Consider the following 12,817-nt stretch of genomic DNA (forward strand, 5'->3'; position numbering starts at 1 on the left):
TTTGTTGAAATTCCGCCTTCTTTAGGGTGGAAACAGGAGATATGGATGAGCGGAACATAACACTGTGCAGCAGAGAGGGGAGGAGAAATGCACGGCAAATATAGCAGGGCAAACCTTTAATCTCACTGAAAAATGAAAAAGCCGTAGGATCTTTGCAGCCTAATTTGATATCATCAGCCAGTGTGCACAAAAATCAAACATGTCTGCGTGCAAACCACAGCTGGCCAACTGCAGGCAAGCAGAGCAGGTTGCATAAACAGCACCAGGATCAACATGCAAGTTCCTGAGGATTTCACATATATTTTGATGCCTGTGCAAAGCAGAAAGAGGTATTTTATACCCATATGAAGAGAACAAGCACATACTTTCATGTTCAGACCCAAAAGACAATCCTTACGCTACAATACTGAACACAACCTTAGAGAGACCAATGGTAGAGTCAGCCTGGCTAGGCAGCCAGCATGTCTGGGAGTTTCTAACCTGGTGTTTAAATCCCCAAACCATCTGCTCTCTGGAAGCCAGAGAGTGACACAGGGTTTCACTGTAGTTTGGTTTTATAATAATATTATTTCCATTTATTATATAACAATTCTGTAGAATGGCAAAAATTCGCACAGACAGCAAGTTTCAACAGAACTTTTGAAAGTGATCCAGTTCCCAGAAATTAGTGGCAAAACTGCTAGCGGGTTTGGTGAGAGAGAAGGCCCACAATGAAGATGTGTTTTCAAAGGGTTTAAAAATTTTACCCAAAAAAACCTTTCAACTCCAGAATCGAAAAGAAAATCCATTCCAAAATCCTACCTTGCACCTCTTGTCCATTTATAATTAGGTGGGCAGAACATTTAGCTCACACTTCCATGCCATTTTGGGACCAGACAAGAGCCACCCACATCTCATGTGGCTGCTGCCAGCGGGCAGGTGTGGAGGGTGATGGTTCGTCTGCTCCCTGCTGGTAGCCCAGCACCCCATCTCTCCCATCCAAAACTTCTCTGTATGTTGCAAAATCAGTCTTTTTAAAAGAAATGGGAAAATACAGCATATTGTGTTAAGTTCCCTCCTTAAGATATACTGTACAGGTCGTAACTTATCCTTTTTAATAAAAAAGAAATAAATTTACCTTTTGAGTGTCATTTCTGACCACTGCTGCCCCTTTGCTAAAGCCACAGGGCTTCACAGTAGACAGCCTGATGGAATTCCAGTTCACAGCTTAATTTTCCTCCTGATAAAAGAGACAAAAAGTTCCTTTCAGTAAAAATAAAATTTAATGCGGTCCGCAAATTTGATATATTACAACCTCCGACCTCAGCTTAATTGTTCACAAAGGGCTAACGGTACCACTGGCAAGTAAATGACTTCTACAGAGTGTTGCAACCCTGATAGCTCAGGAGAAGGGGAGCAGCAGTCTGACAGATAATCAAAATTTTTAATGCGAACCATAGTGAGAGAGGTTATTCAGAGCACACCCAGACTGTAGGAGCCTTCCACAGCTGCCATGGTAGCTCCTTAGGATGAGAAATGCTTAAACATCATCCTCACTCAACTTCGTTAAGTGTTGCTGCTGTTAGCTACCAACCAATACGCAGTCTGACACTTCACAGCAACAGACAGCAACGGCCTGGGACTTACAAAGACAGAGCCATGGTACTTAAATTTCTTTGTGGCCAAACCTGCCCCCAGTTCTGTGGCCCTGAAGAGCTTTTCTTAGAGTTTGATAAGGAACTGAGGGAAAGAGTGTGAAGACAAAAAGAAAGGAGCCATGCAATAACATCCACCACTGGCCCACGGTGTCTGACCTTTCAAAGGTTGCTGCAGAGAGCAGGATTTTAGCAAGGCTGCTGCGTCTGTCACTGCTTACACCAGTTTGCAAAGGGCCATACAGGGCAGGGCATAGCAAAGGGAGGGCAAAGGAGAGGCAAAAGGGTGGGGGTGTCTTTTTGTCCTGGCTGGTTTTATTTGGGAAGTCAGGGAAGGGGTGAAAGTGTTGCTTTATAACATACTCCACCTCACTGTCTGGATCTGGAAAGTGCTGAAACTGAATGTTCTGCCCACAAGAATATTTAATTTACGCTTCTTGGTTAAAGTCATTCCATGGCAGTTCCTCGCCGCCACTCCTTCCTCCTCATGCTTTTCCCCTAATTCAGCGTGGCTCCTTCCACAGGCTGCAGCACTTCAGGATAAACCTGCTCCTGCGTGGGCTCTCTGTGGGCTACAGGTCCTTCAGGGAGTATCCGCCTGCTCCAGCATGGGTCCTCCATGGGCTGCAGGGGAAGGGATGCTCCAGTGCCTGCAGCGCCTGTCTCCACCTTCTTCTCTGAGCTTGGTGTTCACAGGACTTTTTCCCCACTTTTCCCCCCTTGCTCCTCACTGCCTGCGCAGCATTCTGCCCTTTATTATGTTCTGACAAAGATGAGATGCCCCTCTTGGACATCCAGAAGTCATCAGCAACAAAAAGGTTTTATTTTCTACTGTTAGTCTGGATAAGATTTTGGAGCTGTACAACATGATGAAAAGAGCATACCTATTAAATGCTAGCTTGCGTGTCTATGGAGCACTCGAAGTGCTGAACCATGCATACATTTACACCTTGCCAAGCACAGGTCGTTAGCAGATGTACTTATAGAGAAGGACTTGAACAGTTTGCTCCTTCCCCTCCCGATTCAGCGCGGGGTCAGTGACATCAAACAGCTCCCACAGAGCAGTTGCAGCCCCCAGGGACCACTGGGGCATTTACAGCTGCATTTGTTCTGGCAACTGTCGCTCATCCTAGGGATCTGCTCCACAGCGGGCTGAGGCTCCCAGCACAAAGGAACCCAAACGATATTTTACTAGAAAAAGGCAGGATAAAACCTACGTGCAGAGTGGGAGGGTTAATGCCTGATGACTCCTCCTCCAAATGTGGAAGATGACAGCAGGAAAAAAACGGTGGTGAAAACTGTACCTGTCCTAATGCTGGTGGAAAGACAGCTGAGCTGCCTACATCTGCAACCAAAGGGAAAGAACGTCTCAGGATGAAAGGGCAGCTGTGGCTAAGCGTAGGCAAAATCTTCAGTCTCTTCGAAATTAGTGATGCTGATATGTCCAGTATGCAGAATGGTTGCCTCAGTGTCACTGGAAAACAACTAAGAAAGCCTTCAGAAGTTCATACCTCAATTTTAAAGCTGAGGCTATTTTAGCTAATGCCCCCAAGGCGATTTTCTGGTCAAATGTCAGAGTTTATATTGCTGAATGAAATCTCTATGAGATCTTTGCAGTTTGGGAACCATGTTAGTCTCCAACGTGAGCTTCTCAGATTATACTGGGTTGTGGATATGTTTTTTTTCCTCCCTTTGCTTGGAACATATCTCAATCTCCCCATACTCCTACAAACTATTGAAAAACTTTGTGTCATGTTTCAACACCAGTTTCATTGCTGTGGGATTTTCGCCCACTAATTCATTTATTCTAAAAAAATCTTTTCATTGATGCTGCTTCTGTATGCTTTCAAGCCTAGTATCTTGCAAACTGGTAATTTATTGTTTTATTTTTAAGGAAAACATTGCCTGGAATTTGGTCTCTTACAACTAATGCCAAACTTCACACTTCATTTTTAACTCTTTGACCTCCAGGATTCCTTTTCCTTGTCATCCCTCTGAGCCTCTTGGTTTTGCTGGTGGTTATGTTTTTTCTGCCAGTCTCTGCATTGTTTGCTCCTTTGTTTTGGCACAGGACCGCATGTTACCTGGTGCAGCAGATTAGCTCTGACAACTGGCTTACATCTGAGTAACACATCCCACTGTGCTGATTGCATATTAGTGACCATTACGTTTGGAGCCTTACGCATCAATTCATGTGGCTTGAAGGCGTTTTCTTGATTGGCAGACTTTAAAAAGAGCTTTTTCAACCACAACACTAGAGCACTCACTCCTCTACCATATGTGAGTCATTCTTCCTAGCAGTGGCTTCATAGTCCTTTTTTTTTTTCTGTCTCTTCTAGTTTGGGGCTTCTGTATTTCTGAGTGTCCAGCTCACAACACCTACAAGGTAGTACCAAATTTCATGCACCATTAATTCCACTAACATGCAGAGGCTTGTTAATTTGAAGAGCTCAAGACAGACACCAAAACTGTGGAAATGTGTTTTTTGAAGTTTGGTCTTAATAGAAGGCTTTTACTTGGCCAGGACAGCTACACTGTACAGAAAAACACCACTGATGATAGTGATGGAAATAAATGTGGATGCTCCTGTTGCAGAGAGCTCTCCTGCTAAACCATTTACCTTATGCGCCCTGCACTTTATTTTGTTTATGTATAAAGGCCATGCCTGGAGCAGGCTGTATTGAACGTTCCCCTTTACGAGAGTGAATCTAAATAATACACTCTACCTAATGAAAAGCTACCTCTGTAAACACAGAAAGGAGTGAATCCACCTTCCTGTTTCCACAGGAGGTAACAACTAAGGCCCCCTCCTCCCCACATTCCCATTTACCTGCTCACAGCTGCAGAACCTTGGTGTTTGCTTCACCTACCCATGAGAGCTCCCACCGCTCCTCCGGCAATTACAGCATGTGCCTGAAAGAGGACAAAACAAAAGGAGTATTTTAGTTACAGGAAAGACAGCAGTAAGGTTCACAGTGTACTTTCTCCTTCTGTAGTCAAGATTTTACTTTTTTAGCTTTGTTCTTCTCATATCTGCTAGATCCTCTCCATCCTTGGGAAAGCAGTAGGTATCAGATGCTGACAAGATAGCACTGAGCTAAGCCCATAAGTTATATTTTCATATTATCTTTCATATAATGAGCATCTGTACTTTTTCCATTTATTTGTCTAAGCAAGTTCCTCCATTATCTTCTGGTACTTTTTTTTTTTTTTAAATTATTGGCTGATACCCAAGTAGGTAAAATATTTTAGCTCCATCCCATCTCTAGGTTCAAAGAAAAAAAAAAAAGAAAGAAACAGTGTAAGGTTGATCACACACTTGTTATTAAGTCAAAGCCGGATTCAAGTGTTTGTGTGAGGTAGAATTATCTCATTCTTTTTGTCTGTGTCTTTCTGTGATCTACCAGTCAAGTATGTGATTGGATTTCAGCTCAACAAAACCTTAAATTACACACCTATTGTGCCTGAGCTAAGCCTAGTTTCACAGCACTGGAGAAGGCTCCTCACTGCTCTTTTGGCACTGTTCGATCTGGCTTCTGCTATCATCTGCAGGTTGATGAATGAGTAATAGGATTAGAAAGTCTCATCTCTGAAATGCTGTAATTGTCACATTGGGTGAATTGACAAAAGGCTCGGGTGATGGAGAGGTGCTCCGTAACGCGGAGTCCTATGTTCAACCTGCACTCGCTAGCCGACGCAAAGAGAGGAGGAGGAATAAAAAGAATCCCTCCAGCTCTCCATTTGCTCAACATGCACAGATATCCCCATGCTCTAAATTAACCTTTTATGCATGAGTTTGTTGGAAGGCAGAGTGCTCTGCCTCTTAAGGGATCTTATCTCGCTGCAGGGAAGATGATATACTTGTTGATTCTTTGGTTAGTGCAGGAGATTAAAAAGTCTAGGAGGGCTGGAAGCGAGGAGCAGACATACCCGTTCTCCCCAGGAATCTTACATTCAAAAGACCGGGGTAGAGATTTTCCCCCAGGCAAGCAGAAAAGCACGGTGCAAGCCAGGTGCATCCGCAGGTCCTGCCTTGCCATCGAGGAGGGTCAGCGGCACACCAGCTCAGAAACCAAAGTGCCACACGTTTCTTTCTGCAAGCCCACCTGTGTTAGCCAGGATGTGCTGGAGCACAGATGAAGTTATCCGTGGCTCCTGTCCCAAGTCCAATTTCAGAAGGGCAGATTTGCAAGCCCAACCCGGGTGTGTTGGCAAGGTCCGCCAGGGACCTACCTGCCTAAATAGCTACACGAGCACAGCACTGCAAAGCCTAGCAGCAGAAAACAAGCAGAACAGATAAGTAAAACCTTCCTATTGTTTCTTCTGTTTGCTTTTATATTAATTTCCACTGCCTGCAAGAACCAGCAGCACCTCTGTTTTCAAACAGAAGAATAGAAATTAAAAAACCATAGTGGGGCAGTTCTCTGCTCTGAAGTACCACCGGCACTGCCTTCTGAGAAACGGCTTCATGCAGCGCATACAAATTAACAGAACTTTATTCCTGCCTACCTTTTATTTAAAAAGACTATCAAAAGCCAACATTGCTTCTGCTAAAAGAATGTGTCCCCAAATGCTCTGCAGATGCAGCCTGTGAGGTCAACATTCGCCATCCCCTCTCTCTGTCAGTGTGAGTTTCATTTTAATTACAAGTGCATGTTTTGCACGTTGTAAAACTACCCCTGGCTCTGACCACCGTAAGAAAAGGAAAATTTAGCTCAGGAAATAGTAGCTGACCCTGTCTGCTCTTTTTCTTCCTTGGCATCAGCTTAGACTATTAACACCTTATGTGTGTTGCCTGTATGTCCCACATATGTGTGCTCTGCATCCATTTCATGCAATACCTGTCCTAAGTGCATACTAAAAGCTTCCTACTGGGAATTCGCTGCTTTGTTTGACTCCTCTTCTTGGCATCTTGCTTAGCTATTGAATTCATCTGCTTGACAGAGAAACCTTTCTGTGTGCTAGAAGCTTTGTCCTTGGAAAGCTGTGACATTAGGCTTAAACACATAGAGGCCTTTTTCACCTCTCACTTCACTCCTTAATTATTCATTCCCAACAGAGGAAATCAGGAGGAACCTGGCAGCCAATGTAAACATTTTGTAGGCGAAAGCAATTTTTTGGCTCCCCAAGAGCATAGTATGACCATGATAGTTAAGTTCCTTACTTAAAAACCTACTGGATTTGTATGAAAAAAAGCAAAACGATTTTTTTTTAGGGGGTATGAGGGGGGCAGAGGATGGATGCAGAGCAAAGCACAGCCTATTTGACAGTGACTATTTTGCTCTGAGTGCCCTTTGCCAATTGATTTCAGAGAAAAGAGCCAAGCCTCCAACATATGTCCCATTTATAATTTTAATTTTCTTTGCCCCAGCATAGAGCAGCACCCTATAAGCCCAGCTAGTACCTGGTAACACGGGATAAGTGCATCCAGTGGCTGTGGCTTTGGACATTTCCCACCTAGAGCTGCAGCTAAAAAAGCCCTTTGCAGCTGAGCCCCACCTCACCACGGTAGCACTTTCCCCCATTTCACACACACGACCTGAAGTGGCCAAATTTTGGAGCACCCTGTTATTAACAAATGCCAATAGATGCCCTGTGCAAACAGTTTGTAGAACCAGGGCTACAGCCAATATTTTCCCAGTCTCACTGTTAACCTGAACTGAAGCACACAACATTGGCCCGCTCCCAGGAACCGTCAGTGGGAAGCACATATAGCAACGGGCCACCCACTTACTATTTTCTTAGAGAAAGTTTGCCAGGAGTGATATGTAGCTTGCACCACCTTCCTGAAACATTTCCACACTCCCCAAGCCTGCACAGGTCGGCGCTTACCACCACCTCTCATTTCAACCTGCCCTGCTCCACCTCCTGCTCCTTCCACGCAGCCCAATATTCTCCTCCGAGTGCTTCCTTCTCTTCATCACCTTTTCCTGGCTTCGTGCCTTTTTTCATGCTGTTCCTAATACCTGGGACAACCTCTGATTAATGTTCAGCAAACAGCCTCCTCCACAGATCAGGCCGCGCCCAAGCGTGCTCTGTTTTCTCTTGTTCGGCATTATTCTGACTCGTGCCTTCCACCTTCCCAAAGCAAAAGCTCTGACTCTGACAACAAGCAGCACCATTTGTTTCTGCAGGGCGACCCAACAGTTCGGGACCGGGCTGCTTGCTGTGCAGACACCACCACAGCTTCTCACCAAGCAGGCAGCGGGGCAGTTTATCTAGAAATCAGCTACTATCACTCCAAAAGACAAAGGGTGAAACCCAGCATCTTCCCAGCACATTTAGCTATTCCCTTGCCCTTTTCAAAGTAGAGAAATGTGGGCACAGCTGCTCGCAGTGCATCCTACGAGGGGGCAGGGGTGGCTCCATGTCACCTGTCTGTCCCCTCCTGTTTTGGGCTAAGGTTGGGATGCAGAAACAGCAGAAAGCAAAATGTGATGCTGAGCATAGGCCGACTGTGGGAGGTTACCACGATAGCCTGGCTGGGTACAAAATGCCACATGTACTGCAGTCTTGGGAAAAGTCCATTTCCAGGATTCATAGCCATTGGTACGGCAACATCTAAAACAAACTGAGAACCGAAGGACAATTTATTTCAGTCTTTGATTACTAACAAATGCCAAATACTGTATTATTTTTGGCTCTTTTAGACTACTTGATTTATTCGACCTTTTTCTTTTGGCAAAGAACAACTTCACTCTTTGAGAAAAGGTAAGCTAAAATGGAAAACAGTTGGGTGACTTCTCACTGTATTAAATGTAGTCTTCTCGAGACCAGCAAGACTCCCAGTGTTATGCTGTTTCTGTATTAAAATCTAATTCTGAAAGTTTGACAAAGCGCACGTTTAACACAGGTCAGCAGTATATTGACAGGATGTTAATTTTAAATTGTGTCAGCATTTCCTGTCTTGAGTGTTAATGTCAATTAGCACCTTGCTGCATAACCTCCAAGTCCTCCCTTATTACGGGAAGATAGCAAAGCACGCAGCAGAAGCACTTCTATTCAAAACACCACTCGCTATCAGCCAAACAAAGAGCTGTCATAACAAAACCGGCAAGGTGAAAGTGCCTAAGCTGCTATGGATTTGAGGTTAGAAGCCTTAGTCTTCTTCCTTATTCCTGATATTAAAAGTGTAAGCGTGTCAACTTGGAGCGAAAGGCTAATTACTTTGAGGCTCTTTGAAAAGTGTGTTACCATTCAAAATCTCTAAGCCTGACATAAAGCCCTTGGCTTTAGATCGCACAGTGTATAGCTCACTGTAGGTCATCCGTGAGTATCCTTAACGTGCTCTGAAACGTGCAGCCTTATTCTGGGAAAGGTGCACGTTTCTGCACACCTGCTTCCTGCAGTATTTCACACATACATCCTGCTCCCCAGCAGCTCAGCTCGTTCCCAGGCACCCAGTGAACAAGCCTGGCCAATTCAGACACGTTTCAAAGCACTGTGTAAGGACTGCTCTACAAACTTCACAAAATTCTCGCCTACCCCCTGATCTGACAGCAGCTCGCAGTATGTATGTGTACATGAAGCTCTAGACAGATCCATATCTAGGCTGGGTACCTTTTCTTGCACTTCGCTGTCACATTCGGCAGTGCAGAGATATCCAGGGTACAAACCCGACTTCCTCAAGTCAAGTAAAAGCTCTGCCATGAACTCACTGCCTGTCTTGCTCAAAATACAGATGTGTTCCCAGAATGACAGCACAAACCTCAGGACATTTAGTCTAAATTCTGAAGGAAGCTAGCTGGTAGTGCAGTCTTTTGTGAGAAGGAAATTTTAGTGGGAAATAGAAAATGCTACAGTCTTGCCAATCAGCTTTAATTCCAGGTCTTGTCACCTGTTCAGTTAAAATATTCAGATAAGGATTTTCATCAACAATTCACTGTAAAGCCTAGTGCTGGATGTCTGGAAGCTCTTCTTGAAGTCCATAGGTGCTCACATTTGGAACAATGGTCACTTATTTTTAAATCAGACTTTACAAAATTTGTAATTATTAATTATAGCTAGCTGGTCCTTCCAAATAAATATCTTGGAAAGTACTTTGACAGCTCCTCGCCAACATTGCAGGGGAACAGGAATAATACAGAAGTGACTTGATGATCCTTATGGGTCCCTTACAACTCAGGATATTCTATGATCATACAAAATCATATTGGATTAAAGTCAATGATTTCTATGCAAATCAAAAGCTTGGCAGGCATGGCATTAACAATCTGCAGTGCACTACACACTACTGCACCAAAAGCTTGTCGTTTCACATCAAATTGGATGTGGTTTTCCATCGACGGAGAGCGGGGCTCCCTGTGGGTGTGATTATTGCCACGCGTCCCAGGTGACCACAGTCAGCAGCAGCAGCGGATGGCACTCCAACACTGTCTCACTCCCGCAGCTAGAAATTGGTTCCAAGTACAAAACATTCTCGTACTCGCCCTCATAAAGCACCTCGGTTCCTACCTTTGTTTCTTTAGAGCAGGGACTCAAGGTGTGGCCAGGCCCCATGGGGTAAATCTGCTGCCCTTGAGATGTGGTGCACAGATGACACAGGCATTATGCACAGCCCTTGCACTGGGTGCTTACGCTCTGCCAGATTCTAAACAAATTGGCCAAACAAATTAATGCCACACACCCTAAATTGGCTGAACAAATTAATGCAACACGCCCTTTGCACAAGGGTGCCTTTGAAGGCCAAGGATGGTGCGTGTTGCAGCGAGGTGCTTTATACCGAGGAGACAAATCTCTCCCGAGAGAACAGAAACAGCACATTATAGTTTCAAGTTAGAGCAGGGCTTTCACCCGAGAGCTTTTCAGACACCAATACTGTGTGTTGACATTTAATTACTAAACTCTTAAAACAAATAATTTGTATGAGCAAATGCTTCTCAATCATTTCATAATAACCCAACTAGTGTTTCTTGGCAGTTAGAACAAAACCAGAAGCATGTTGAAATCGCGCACACAATGCCTTGTTCTGACATGGGAAGAGGTGCCAGATAGAGCAGTGTGAACCCTCCAGGCTGTGGGAGCTGATGGGAGTCAGGAACTGAGCGCTGCAGTTTTGTTCCCAGGGGCTGGCAGCAAATCAGCCCCAGCAGGTTCACTGGGAGGTTGGAGTTTACTGAATTTCCTTCTCCAAACAACCCTCCCTCCTTCAGCTCAAGGTCCTTTCTTCCACTGAGCCCCAAAGCTCCCAGCAGAGGATTAAGGGAGGGGGCATTCTCAGGGCTCGCTGGGTGCGAGGTAGCTGGGAAGGCAGGAGCCTGGCAGGCAGGCAGCAGGTAGATGCCTTTGGTTGCTGCGTGACCACCTAAATCAATGGAGCATTTCCTTCCACCTTTCAGCGTGATCTATGGCAAAATTTTGCACCTCTCTGCTACCAGGCAGCTCAGCTCAAAGCCAGCCCTAGCCAACATGTAAAACCCATGGCTTTGCCTTTTCACTTCCTCTGTTAGAGGGTCTGCCTCGGTGCAGCACAAAGCACTGCTCCCTGGAACAGGTCTTCTTCAAGTCCTCCTTGTTCTCATGCTATTACATCCTCATTTTTCCTTCATGCTCTTCAGGACAATGGCTGAGACTTGTCAAGAGATTTTTGATAAAGAAGCTGCAAAATCTGCATGCTACATATTCTGTCTGCTTACCTGTGTAATCCCTCCATATCTGGGACTTTTGTGGAGTGAGGTTAGAAGGACATTAATGAAACAAACCACTTTCCGATGAGAATTAAAACACCTAAGTATAATAGCTTTGCAAGTACAGATCACAGGTTTGGCTTGCTGTGGTTCTCCAGGACCAACCCTCATGGATATCTTATTGGGCAGTCTGCCAGCTAGAAGAGCTTTCTCCACCACACAAGTGGATTTTTACTTTTATTTTTTTAATTTTAGTTAAGTCTGGAGTTCCTGAATTTAATCTGAAGCAATATTTGAGTCATGCCACTGGGACCCCCAGGTGCTGCTCCTTCCCAGTTCCCCTTCCCTCCTTGCACTTCCACCTACCTACTCAGGGTCCTTCTTTTCTTCCTCCTTTTTCTCACTCTTATAGCCTGACCTCCTTACAACTTTCTCTCCTTTCACACAGCAATCCCACCATTCCCCAAGCACCTTCTTGCACGTGCACATATCCACTGACACCCCCCTCCATCACAGCAGCGTGTCCTGCTCCTATGTACCTGTTCCACCTCTCCTAAGCAAAGTTAGTGGTTTTAAGTGGGCACTGGTGAGCAAAAAGCCATCTCCATCACCAGCTGCTTGAAGTACACTGCTTTCAGTGGTGCAGGACCAGGACTGAGTTTGATGTGCAAGCTCTCCATACGAAGGTAAAGCAGAGTGCTGTTTTTGTGGAAACTTTAACTAAAATGCCTCTTGGCCGCTATCGCTTTATTAATAGTCCAAGTTTGCATCAGTGGTCTCAAACTCACAGTGCCTTCAGCTAGGGGACCTCTGAAGTGCTAGGCCTGTCCCAACACACTGTCCTCCTCCCTAATTAGGAGCCACCTATTGTGTTCCAGTGTTCTCTGAAAATTGCCACTGCAACCTTGCTATCAGCTCAGTATCTTACCATTAGCGAGGAGGGCAAATGCGAGGTGTCCTTGACATGTCAGCTAAAAACGTCTGCCCCCCTTTCTCTCTGGGGAGCGAGCCTATAAGCTCTGTAATGCATTTAACCTCTACCACCTCAGGGAGTAAGAGTCTCCACAGCAGTTTGCTGCTGCCCCACCCCTGAGCTAACTCATTTACCTTAGTTTTTCTTACAATGTTCAATAAATCACGCTCCACCCTTTAAAAATTATTATGGTTAATATATGACTTGCTAAAGAGATGCTTATAATTCACATAACTATGTTATAGCTTTAATCTCATAACACAGAACATGAATAAATGTGGCAAGGCTCTCTGAATTAATAGCCTGACTTGTATTCACGTATTTAGACATGCTTGTATTTGTATACTTCTCTTACCGTAATTACAACATACAGGCCAGATTCTGATCTCCATGTCAAAGGAGAAAAAAACAAAACAAAACAAAAAAAAAAGCAAAGAACTGACATTGCAGAGCATCAAAAGAAATACAATACTTTGCTAAAATTACTAATTTCTATTGCAAAGCAATTAATAGCTGGCTTTCGCAACGCATCTACAAGCAAGAATTTGATTCAAGTTTGTTTAGTTTTCACTTGAAGAGCCTGA

The 12,817-nt window shown here is 44.6% G+C and overlaps 1 long non-coding RNA gene across 1 annotated transcript in view; it reads right to left on the bottom strand.

Annotated features, from left to right (window-relative positions):
* Window positions 1-12,817, bottom strand: part of LOC121076609 — a 128,917-nt gene that overhangs the window by 86,425 nt on the left and 29,675 nt on the right. Inside the window, exons 3-5 of the long non-coding RNA XR_005823618.1 lie at window positions 4,465-4,547; window positions 2,939-3,119; window positions 1,118-1,219 (exon numbers count right to left, since the gene is read on the bottom strand). This is a non-coding gene — a long non-coding RNA (uncharacterized LOC121076609). The remainder of the gene's footprint in view (window positions 1-1,117; window positions 1,220-2,938; window positions 3,120-4,464; window positions 4,548-12,817) is intronic.

The sequence above is a fragment of the Cygnus olor genome, chromosome 12 (genome assembly GCF_009769625.2).
Source record: "Cygnus olor isolate bCygOlo1 chromosome 12, bCygOlo1.pri.v2, whole genome shotgun sequence".
Lineage (NCBI taxonomy): Eukaryota > Metazoa > Chordata > Aves > Anseriformes > Anatidae > Cygnus > Cygnus olor.